General features: G+C 35.2%; 1 protein-coding gene and 1 long non-coding RNA gene across 2 annotated transcripts in view; one reads left to right on the top strand and one right to left on the bottom strand.

Annotated features, from left to right (window-relative positions):
- LOC147846065 (uncharacterized) overlaps nt 1-12,848 on the bottom strand; it is a 700,063-nt gene that overhangs the window by 200,739 nt on the left and 486,476 nt on the right. The window lies entirely within an intron of this gene.
- LOC147846069 (uncharacterized) lies at nt 4,839-9,586 on the top strand. The gene is made up of 6 exons (XR_015481319.1): nt 4,839-4,910; nt 6,149-6,254; nt 6,379-6,449; nt 7,790-7,974; nt 8,136-8,339; nt 8,792-9,586. It is a non-coding gene; the product is annotated as an uncharacterized LOC147846069 (long non-coding RNA).

The raw sequence follows: 12,848 nt of genomic DNA, 5'->3' as shown, positions 1-12,848 counted from the left end.
CACCTCTCATAAGTTTCATTTCTAAACTGCATCAAAAAAAATCAGCACATTTTCAGGTTGCCCAAGCTAATGCACATGCACATTCAAAAGGAATGAGATCAAGACACCAAACTCATTTACTGCAGTGTTACACATTATCATCCTCTGGATAATGATCGCATGATTGCGTCTTGACTTGGTCTTGATGGAGAATGTCCTCCAGAAATTACAGCGATTCTTTGTTTATAAGTTTGTGGGCGTTTGAGTAGTTGCTGTCATGTGATGTGCATTTGACAGGATGGACTATAGCTCGCGAAACCAAAAAACGTTTGTTTTTAAGTGCACTTGGTTCATTTAAAAGTACAGATTTTAAGCTTTATGTGGAAATACTTCTCATCTTAATGTGAAGCAAGTATTTGCTGAGATACCAGTGTGTTTGTTGACAGTTTGTTGACCAAACTGTCGTAAAAGCACACATCTCGTCCCCCGGAGAAGCGTTAGTCTATAGCAATTGATGATTGGCTCCTGTACTAGTAGGCGGGGCTTCATTCGCCATATTGACCGTTACACTTTTCCCATTCAAAACTATATGTGACATGACTTGTGTATTTTAAAGTCTTTGAACCAACTGAGGGAATCCCTTTCCTCAAATCAATTGAGTAGTCTCAAGGTATTAGGGTTTGCAGTGCAGTATCACTACTGACCATCAAAAGAGTAAATTATTAAAATATTAAATCAATGAAATGCCACTCAAACGTATATGAATAGGATAAAAAATACAGCTGCAGTCGAAGTCCCATTCTCTTTACTTCACAGCAATTATCATGTGGGAAAGCTTTTTACCATGTCATTTGATCCTTATCAAGCCCTTAAAACCAGCAATTTTGATAACGTCTTTGAATTTGGAGTTGACTAGAAACATGCATGACTCGAAATAGTTGCCTATGTAGTTATAACCATGTTTGCAAAGTGAAGTGACTTGTAGAAAACAGCAGGATAGGAGAAGTTTACATGGGCATCGTGATGTAAATGAGCGCATCGCTCTTCCACAGGCTTTTGATGCAAAATAGAACATACTCTACGGCCATAAAAAGAAAGAGGATGGAGCTCTGCTCCTGTGAGCCAGATGCTTGTATTGTTACTGGATGGATGACACATTTTACACAGCAGCATTGATGGCCCGAGCTCCTCAGCAGCAGGGAAGCATGTCTGTTTAGACAAGGAAAAGGCTCTTTTGAGTAGAAGCTCCCATCCCCATTGGCCTCTACTCTTTCAATATTCTCATCCATACTGTTTCATGTATTTGTTTGTTCAGTGGGATCAAAAGGGACATGTGTGGCTGCTCTCCTGCAGGAGTTCCAGAACAGGCCGTGTGAAAGATGAGGATGAAGCGAGCACAAACCGGCATGGACTAGACAACCATAAAGAGAAGATGCAACATCCACCCACAATCCTAAGAAGTCAGGGCCTTTGAAGAAGATAGGGCTGAATATTAATATGGAGGGGAAGAGAGACAGAAGCATCACAAACTGAAAAACTTCCTTTGTTCTCCATGTCAGACAAGACAACAAACTGTGGCTCCAACATCCTACAGTTAAACGCATGAATCTCAAGCTAGACTTTCACAGGGCAACCATGCAAATAGCTGACAGTTGACTCAACTAACCACATCCTGCTCTGTCATATCAGGATCCATCACTGCAACCAGGACAGCACTGATATCACCACGGCTGTGCATCTTCTATCTTACTAGATCTCTAAGAACATCCTTCAAACTGACATGAAGTTTGATTTTTCTGACCAAATGTCTTTCTTGAACAATTCACTGCTTAACTACCATGAATTTTTGGAAAAACTACACTCAAAAAACACTTTTGCTGCTTGTTCAGACTACTTATTTAATATTAGTTGACCCAATGTGAGTTTTTTGGGGGGGGACAAGTTAATTGTTTTATGTTCAATCCATTTAAATTTCTACAAAAACGGTTGTGTTAATCGCATTGTGCAGGACAACATAAAGGAATTGTGTGGAACCAAATTTTTTACAATGTAACAGGCTACAAAAACGTCTGGTATCAACATCAATTCTCTTTGTTATTTGCTCTTTGTTATTGGTGTATGAAATGAAAGATACAGATTTGACTGCAAGCTCTGCCATTGTTCTTTTTCTCAAGTGCATGCTTCACAGTATTTACAGCTTTTCTCAGTGGCTTTGGTGCATTTCTCACAACACTATTTACATTTGCACAACAGTTAATGCATTTCTCAAAACCATTAGTCATTTGTGCACATCCTAGTAGCAGTTTCTCATTCCTTCCAACACATTGCAAATGCTTTTGGACATGCATCAATTGCTTTCATACAATGCTCTGCTATTTTTAACATTATTATTTGCTTATGTCATGTCAGTCAAAATGAACTAAACTTGTAAATTCTGAATAGTCATTCAAGATAAAACTAATATTCCTCATTTCTTTTCTTGAGTCATTACGTAAAAAAAAAAAATTTGAACTAGCTGTCAAAATCTGACAAGCTAATTAAAAAAATTAAATTATTTTTCCTGAAAATGTCTTAAAAATTGAACAATTTCATTAATGATTTAAAGACCTATGTATGTTTTAGGTTTAGTTATTATATTTTCTGCAATATAGTTTACAGTTGTGCCCAGCTTTACCCAAAGGAAGTTTATGTTTGTTGTAAATAAGGGTGCATTTATTCTTTTGCACAAAGCTATGATTAAATTAAAATTGCAAAGAGCAAATGCAGTAAAATTGTGAAACATTTTTGTGAAACACATGTGAAACAACAGTGTGTTGTACTCAGATACCTCACTAAATGCAGTGATGTCTAACTTTACTGTATTTTTTCAAATGGCTGTGCAAATGGTATATACAGTAATGCTGTCTTGAGCATTTTCAGGAAGTGTCACCAAAATCTGGCTTTTTTGCATTAAAAAAATGTAAACTGTCATAATGAAAACACGACAAAGCCATTTGACTATCTTGTTCATAAACAATGGTGTCAGGACTTTTCATTTTGATGATATTGACACTTTGATTGATATGAATACTTGCTTTTGAGGAATGAACTATCCATTTTGAGCATGTGACACGCTTTTGCAGGTTATCAGATTTTGCAGTTTGTACTAATTGTTTTGAGAAATGCATTAACTGTTGTGCAGAAATGCACTAGTGTTGTGAGAAATGCACCAAAGTAACTGAGAAAAACTCTAATCTTTTGCACAATGCTGTGAATAAATTAGAATTGCAAAGATCAAATGCAGTAAAAATGTGAAACATACATATTCAGTGTCTTGTACTCAGATACCTCACTAAATGCAGTGATGTCTAATTGTACTGTAGTTTTCAAAAGGCTGAGCAAATAGTATATAGTTTTTTCCTGAGCATTGAGGAAGTGTCACCAAAATCTGACTTTTTTGCAATAGACAAAATTATAGAGTAAACTCATAATGAAATCATGACAAAGCCATTTGACTATCTTGTTCATAAACAATGGTGTCAGGACTTTTCATCTTGATGACACTGATACTTGCTTTCGAGGAATGAGCTATCGATAAGTGACACGCTTTTGCAGGATATTAACTAGGTTTTGCAGGTTGTACTAATTGTATTGAGAAATGCATTAACTGTTGTGCAAATTTAAATAATGTTGTAAAAAATGCACCAAAGTGACTGAGAAATACTGTAAATCCATATTATACATTAGGAAGCATCCTTGCCTCTTACAACAAGTCGAGAGCTGTAGAGCAACAACACAAGTTTGCGATACTGTCTGCAAATGTTTTTGGGACTAGGGATTTAGAAAAAACTGAATCATGGAACCTTTATTGTAACCCTGATAAATACCAAGAATTAATTTCATTTATAAGATGCAAGACTGATCATAGAGGATTTTTTTACAAAATAATTTAGAATATACCAAAGAACTTTTTTTTTCCCTTTGCGTTTTAGTATTTGCTTCATTTATTTATGAAATCAAATCATCAATCAACTTATGAACACCTAGGAAGGAAGGACGGACGGACCAACCGACCGACGGACGGACCGACCAACAGACAGATAGATACACCATGATACACATAGATAGATAGATAGATAGATAGATAGATAGATAGATAGATAGATAGATAGATAGATAGATAGATAGATAGATAGATAGATAGATAGATAGATAGATAGATAGATAGATAGATAGATAGATAGCAGACAGACAGACAGACAGATAGCAGACAGACAGACAGACAGACAGACAGACAGACAGACCCAGATAGCAGGCAGTAATCGGCCCGAGCTCGGCTGCCCTCCGGCGCCTCCGGCTCCGACTCGGCATCGGCGAGTGTTATCCGGGCCGAGTGCGGCCCGCAGCTCGCTCGCGCACATGCGGTTGTGATGCGGCTGTAAAGCACTGGCCCGATTCCGATCAACCATATCCGGCCCGAGTCTGTCTGTAGAGTCCGGGCCGCCTCTGGCAAGGACTCGGCTGATGGCAACCGATTAAGTTCTTATTTTATCTAGTAATCTGTTAGCTCCACGTTTAATGCTAATTTGAGAAAATATTAATGGTACGATAGCAAAAAAAAAAAAAAAAGAATATTTAGTGTGGATGGTCGCAATGTTTAGACGCAAACAAAACAATATTATTTATAAATAGATTATACATGTCATCTAGAGAAAAACTATGTAAAATTCGCTTATTTTTGAGATAGCACGCTACTGTGCTGACTGTTTTTTTTTTTAAAGCAGAAGTTGGTTTCATAATAAACACATGCGTTACTAAACTCCTGATCCAAACTCCATCCAGACGGTGGCGGTAATGCTCCAAAAAGCTGGTTGTCAACCACCATGGCACGAAGATCACAAGAAGAAAAAGTTTGGTTTTTCAAAGATATCACGTGGATTCCGGTCAGAAAGGTAAGCTTTTTACTGCTTGTGTACTGTATAATTAGCGAATTTAGAGCTTAAAACATTTCCACGGTGTTTGGTTGTAACAGCGTTTAGTAATTTAAAACAGTTTGATACGAAATCTAACTTGCTTTAAGAAACACGACTGGAGCTAATGTATGCTAACGCTAACAGTTACAAACACGTCTGAAAGTTCCTGTCCCTAACACAATGTTAGATTGTAACGTGTGTAGTAACTGAAAACTATTTTAATTATTTTAAAGAAACATGAAACGAATTTGTGTGTATGCTAACTTTGCGTTAAAGAAAGTTTCTGTAGACGAATCCATTAACTAACATGGCAAAACGTGTTTTTTTCCTGATTTAACATTATAAAGTACCGTGGATGTTGAAAAAAATCATTGTACAGGCGTATACTTATCCAACAGTATTAATTCTGTGATTATGTGTAAATAAAAACTAATCGTTTTGGATTAATAAAATATTATTGTTTATCTTGTTTATGCAGTGCGTCACGAAAAATTATCGAAACTCGACTGTTTACTATTCTCTTTAAATTATCCAAGAGAAATATATTACTATGCACTTTAATTCATATGTGTTAGCCTATGTGAATCAATTATATCTTTTGTTCAAGCTGTAATGGTCAGTTAATGTAAAACTGAACGTCTTAAAGCAGATTTTGATGTTTTTTTTATGTTATTGACAGTGATAAATTATGATTTAAATGAATGGGTAACAATATTTGTTGGTTAAGTCTTATTGTTCTTGTTTAACACAGGTTAGTGAGATCATTTTGCAGCACATCACGACCAAAGAAGTCAATGGCACACTCTTTTGAACGTGAATAGGCATGTTATAGTTGTGTGCTAAAAGTCCATTATAAGCTGCAAACTGCTGATACATTTTCAACATAGAATGAGCTTTTCAGACATTACATTACTAATTGCTTCACAAACAGCTGAAATGGTTTATTGTTATTGGCTATCATCATCAAACATTTTTCACAATGGTAGGTTAATCTTCATGGGTACAGAATAATGCATGTGCTTGACCATCTTACAAATCTATGTCTCAGATTCATAAGGCTGTCTCTCTGCATGAATCTCTGAATAAATCTTGTGCAACCTTCTGTGTACTGATTATTTACACTATAGGTATTATATGCATTAATTAACTTTGATAGTATTTCAGGATTTGAACTTTTCTTTACGGGAGGTTAACAACAATGTGATGTTTTATTATAGATGCATACGAGGAAGCTCGACTCAAACATCCACACGCAACTGTGATTTCTGACTGGTAGACAGATGAGGATGATGATCGCCCGTCATACATCTAAAGACAGAACAGGTTTGTTTGCAATTATTTTAAACACATACTGTCAACATTATGTCCTTGATCTATTACAACCTGTGAGTTTTGCCCTGGCACTATACTAAAGTGATGTTTTGTTTTGTAAATGTATCTGATTAAGGGACAGTATAGACACATCTATACCATGATGAAGAAAAATTACTTGGAACAAAGAGGCTGGATAAAAGGCAGGTATAAAGATTTCAGAAATCAATGCAGCACCACAAGTACCATCACCATCAGTGACTATGGCAGAAATCTTAAGACCACCATCAAGATGCACAGATACTGTACATTCCAGTACACCAGGCGTGTCCAAACTACGGCCCGCGGGCCATCTGCGGCCCGCGAGGCTTTTTATAAATATCAATAGAATCTGGCCCGCTATACAAAAATGAACGTAATTCAATAAATAACCACCGGGTGTCGCTATTACATGCATTCAATTAAGCAGCAGTTCTTGTTATGATCTATCTATCTATCTATCTATCTATCTATCTATCTATCTATCTATCTATCTGTCTGTCTGTCTGTCTGTCTGTCTGTCTGTCTGTCTGTCTGTCTGTCTGTCTGTCTGTCTGTCTGTCTGTCTGTCTGTCTGTCTGTCTGTCTGTCTGTCTGTCTGTCTGTCTGTTTATCTATCTACACACAGTTGAAGTCTGAATTATTAGCCCCTCTTTGATTTATTTCTTTTTTTTTTTAAATATTTCCCAAATGATGTTTAACAGAGCAAGAACATTTTTACAGTATGTCTGATAATATTTTTTCTTTTGGAGAAAGACTTATGTTTTATTTCGGCTAGAATAAAAAGCGGTTTAAATTTTTTTATGAACCATTTTAAGGTCAAAATTATTAGCCCCTTAAGTCTTCAGAACAAACCATTGTTATAAAATAACTTGCCTAATTACCTTAACTTGACTAGTTAACTTGATTAACCTAGTTAAGCCTTTAAATGTCACTAAGCTGTATAGAAGTGTCTTAAAAATATCTAGTCAAATATTATTTACTGTCATCATGGCAAAGATAAAATAAATCAGTTATTAGAAATGAGTTACTAAAACTAATATGTTTAGACATGTGTAGGAAAAAATGTTTAACTCTCCGTTAAACAGAAATTGGGGAAAAAATAAACGGTGGCTAATAATTTAGGGGGGCTAACAATTCTGACTTCAACTGTGTATATATATATATATATACACACACACACACACACACACACACGTGTCTGTGTGATGTATGTAAAATTTGGCCCGCGACAACGTTTGTTTTTTTGCATCTGGCCCTCGGTACACCTATGAACATTTACAGTCTTTGTTCTAGTGCAGTTTGAGATCAAGACAGAACTTATTGCATCTCGTGATGTCTTTGTAAGAATTGAAGACATCACTAAATTTGTTAAGGTTTAATGCAGCTAGAAAGTAAAGATCAACTAGAGAATATCAGCAGTGTCTAACCCACTGTTGTATTTACAGAAGTTGTATGAGAATAAGCTACAGGTTGATTTATACTAATCTGTTATTTTTCCTTTTTAGCACGACTGACTGAAGTTTTAAAATCATGCAACGTCATAAAGCAGCAGCTGGGCCTGATTCTCACAAAACCAAAACAGACGTGATGAAATTCCAGATGTAAACACATTTGACCTTCCTTTGGCCAATTTGATTTGGAAAAGCTTGAAAATCAATTAAAGGAGCAGCCCGAACAAATGAAGAAACTGGTAAGTTCAAGCTCTTGCTAATTTCAAAGTGTTTTAAGTTTATTTGTTTTTTTTGATAGTTTTTTTGCTTCGTAGGTAGCCTACTTTTTTCCTAATTTTTTCTTTTTTTTTTACATTAGTACTTGTTCACTACTAATTATCTGTTTATCTTTTAATCACAGATGGAGTGAGGACAAATGTCCATACCACGCCACTGATAAAGAAGTGGAAAAATGCATTACAAGGTAGCTACAACTTGCCCCTGACAGGGATGGAGGAAGAAAGAAGAGAAAGCTAATGTGTCAAATGTTTACATCACTATTTTGTTTTATTTTTTAAACAACATTTTAAGTGTATTAGGATGTTCCCTGATACTTGAACAATTTGTTTCTTTCATTTGCATTTATATATATATATATATGTATGTATATATATATATATATGTGTGTGTGTGTGTGTGTGTGTGTATGTGTGTGTGTGTATACATGTATGGTATGTATGTATGTATGTGTGTGTGTGTGTGCGCCACATTCTGAAGAAACATCTTGATACATTTTTAATAAACGTAATACAAATAAAATTATAAATATAAAATTGCACAAGACGTGTATATATATATATGAAATGTATAATCATCTCACTCATGTCTTGCTGTTTGTGCAATTGATTTTGTTCAAGTTTATTTAAAAATAAGTTTGACTTTATACTTCTGCAATTATATATATATATATATATATATATATATATATATATATATATATATATATATATATATATATATATATTTGTTTGTTTATTATTATTATTATTTTAATGTTTTATTAAAAAATGTTTCAAGATGTTTCTTCAGAATTCTGCAGTACTTTTTACAAGTTTGACTTGGATATTTTACGGATTGTCATTGGTATTTTTAAGATGTTTCTTGCTATATCTTAAATTGGTTTCTATATTTAGGTTTATATAAAATTTAGCTGTTTTTTACAAATTTTTAATGCAAGTCTATTGGGAAAACAGGGTTGTTTTAAAAACATCTGTGTTTGTGTGTAATATTTAGATTTTTTGTTTAAATCTTTCTGTGTGTCTTTATTGTGTTGTTTTATTGTTGTTTTTATATTGATATTCTTGTGCACTACAAAATTATTTATAAAATTTTAGTACTATTTTTTTTTTCTTGCAATCAATAAACGTTTAACATTTATTTATTTTGTCATTTGTCTGATTATTTTCATTACAGAATATGTATGCAGTTTGCACTTTATTCAAAGGTTAAACGCAGTGCTTACACTTTGTGTTTACATTATAGCCTGTGTTTGCTGTTATATAAATTCAAATGGTTGTAATACCATATATCAAGTACCAATGTAATACCAAAAGGTTTTATAAGGTGTATAAATACAGAGTCGCGCCAGCTCCGGGGCGCAGCGCACATTACCCTCGCGCCGATTCCGGCGCGGATGCGCAGCGTCGGCTCGCTTACGGCCGCCGCATCTGGCCCGCTTGATTCGGGCCGGAATCGGGCAGTGAGTCCACAGGCATCCGGCCCGAGTCCGGCAGCCAAAGTTGGGCCGAGGGGTAAGTCTCCGGCAGGCGACAATCTAGCCGGAACTGGCCCGAGTGTATTTTGCTATCTGGGGACGGACGGACGGACGGACGGACGGACGGACGGACGGACGGACGGACGGACGGACGGACGGACGGACAGACAGACAGATAGATAGCAGATAGACAGACAGACAGACAGACAGCCAGGCAGACAGACAGACAGACAGACAGACAGACAGACAGACAGACAGACAGACAGACAGACAGACAGACAGATAGATAGATAGATAGATAGATAGATAGCAGACAGACAGATAGCAGACAGACAGACAGACAGACAGACAGACAGACAGACAGACAGATAGATAGATAGATAGATAGATAGATAGATAGATAGATAGATAGACAGACAGACAGACAGACAGACAGACAGACAGACAGACAGACAGACAGACAGACAGACAACAAACTGTTCAAGTTTGTTTAAAACCTGGAGATCATGTTTTCCGGAAAGATTTGATATGATAGAGAGCATCTGGAGATTCAGTTGAAGCCAGATTATGTAAGGGTACAAATGATCAGAAATCAAATCTCATTAACTTGCTTGCTTGGTTAATGACCAAGAAATATTACACTTTTATCTAGGCTAATCTCAAGCTATCCAGGTTTACAAAGAGTATATGCTTATACACATTCAAGCCTCACTTAAATATTTTAGATGCACTGCACCATGCACCATTACTACACTTAAAATAGTCTCCAAAAAAAGCGTATTAGAAATCCATTGTGGTCCCCCAAAAAATTTCACAAAAAAAATATTTAAACTATACTTATATTTTTCTTTGTTTAACATTAAGAAAGAATACTTATGCATTGAAAAGGTTTCATGAAAGTTGATGTTTTTCAACAGAACCATAAATGCCAATAAAGAACATTAATTTGTTGCCCATATTCTGGGGTCTTGATGTTGACATACACATTACCCTGTACAATAGCAGATTTGGCCAACTGCCCAAGAGGAATTTTAATCTACTGGAGCAGGTCAGTAAGCACTCATTCACCTATGTCTCAAGCCAACGTTAAACAGTTTCACAGCAAACCGACATGAGTCACGAGCAAACACAAACATGAAGCGACAGTCTGCTGGAGGATTCTCTTCCTTGATTAATCCAACTACATATTAGACTGTTAACTATAGCCTAAGCCTACCTGATCAATGACAAATTTATTTTTGTTTGTAATTTACTCGTGGTTTTTTTTTTCCGATATTGCTGTCAAATCCATACTTTTAAAATAGTATCATGACTGAACTGTTGTTATTTTTATAAAGCTACAAAAGGATTGCTCTCTGACAAATTTTCATAAACATAAAGCGATGACTATACTGTAAATGCATTTTATGTTGGACGACCTGTTATCATAAGAGAATGTGTGGTGGCTGCAGTCATACGCTTTTGGAAATGCTTTCATTTTTGTCTTTTTTATTTAAAATGTGAAACTAATTGGACACAAACATTATTACAAAGATGTCTTGGATTTGCATCATTAAAAGTTCTTAATGAGAAAAAAAAAATGTTCCAGATTGTTTAGAAAGCCTTCAATGCAGTGGCAGTGCAGTGGCATGCATGTTAAAGCATTTAAGTGGTACTGAAATTAAGCACTGAAATTCATGTTCTTATTTAGTTTGGTACATTCTGATTCTATAGTTAATAAAGCTGTATTAGCACCAGGTTTTAGTGCCTGTGGTTTAGTGGTTTTAGAAAAAAATCCATGGGCATCCAAGATGTTAGTGACTTTTTTTTTTTCTTCAGAACATTACAAAAGATTTTTAGCTGAAACTGTGGTCCTTGGTGATTCATAAAATGCAGGTCAATGGCTACTGGCTCTTTAAGAGCCAAACAAACATATACATGCAAAATAAAGCAAAATTAATACCATAAAAAAAAAAAAAAGCACAAGTAGCATTTTGATGAAAAATACAACATATTCCTCTCCATTCTAAACAAACGACATCAAGTGCATATGCTGTTTTGTGACAGGAATATTCAGCTTTTGGACCATTTTCTGAGGATGTGGATCAAAGTAATAATGCAGTAAATAAATTTCAGTTGTTTTGCTTTATAAGACATGAATGATTTACCAAGAGCTACAGGTATTATTTTGTTTTGCCAGTTGACTTTAAGAACCACCTAGGAAAATAATAATAATTCATATTAATTCCTTACATTTATATAGCGTATTATACATTGGGAGGAATCTCCTCTTCCACAATATGTTGGCAAAAAATCTAGTTTAAAGGGTTAATTCACCCAAAAATAAAGATTATGTCATTATTTTACTCACTCTTCACAAAAAACAAATATTTTTTAACTTCTTTCTTATGCTGAACTCAAAAGAAGATATTGAATGTTAAAAACCTGTAACCATTGACTTCCATTGTATTTTTTTTCTACTATGGATATTAAATGTTACAGGTTTCCATCTTTCTTCAAAATGTCTATATTTATTGATAATAATTTCCTTTTGTGTTTTGGAAGTTTGGAACCACTTGAGAGTGAGTAAATATTGATTGAATATTGGGGGGGGGGGGGGGGGGGTCCTGTCTCTTTAATGTTTCACTCAAGAAAAAAGAAGTCAAAATGTAACATCTTGAAATGGTCTACTTCTCAGAGGACCTAAGGGTGAGTAAATCAACAGCAACTTTTCGTTTTTGGGTGAACTATCCCTTTAAGGTTTAGTTTAATGGATGTTACATGACTTCTGCTGGACATACAAAAGATTGCACAGACAAAGTGCAGACCAACATTTGACACATGAATGAGCAAAGGGTGGGGCTAAGTAGGGTCATGAGAGGGGATGGCATTTTTTAACAAGAAAATTGTTCCTGAATAAAACAAACAGGAAAAACTGATAACCAAAAATCCAAAATCAATATTCAAAAAAAAAAAAAAAAAAACATTAAGGGAAATCTAATTTTAATATAATTTGAATGCTAATGCGCATTGTTTAGATAAGATGTAATCTATTATCATAAACTAAAGACGGCTGCAAAGCACCGAAGGAAATCGCTCAAAACAAACATACAATCTAATCTGTAAGTAGAGTGAGTTGGAAATCGGGTTTTTAGCAAACATAAAGCGCATTAGCGTCTGTCAGTCATCCTGAACTCAACGAACAAGTTCAAACCAGCAGGACAATGAATATTCAAAGTTTATCTTAAGCTTCCCCTAGTTTTAAAAGCTTGTTGTAAAAACTCGACAAGATTCACTCTAAAACAAAACATTTAATTAAATACGGGGTACTGACTCGAGTCAGCATCACAAGTGCACAGGAAATAAGTTTGTACCTCAGAT

Source organism: Danio rerio, chromosome 3 (assembly GCF_052040795.2).
Source record: "Danio rerio strain M-AB ecotype USA chromosome 3, GRCz13ab, whole genome shotgun sequence".
In the NCBI taxonomy this organism is placed as follows: Eukaryota; Metazoa; Chordata; class Actinopteri; order Cypriniformes; family Danionidae; genus Danio; species Danio rerio.
Note: the sequence above shows the minus strand (reverse complement) of the source record. Positions and strands in the feature narration are given on the sequence as shown.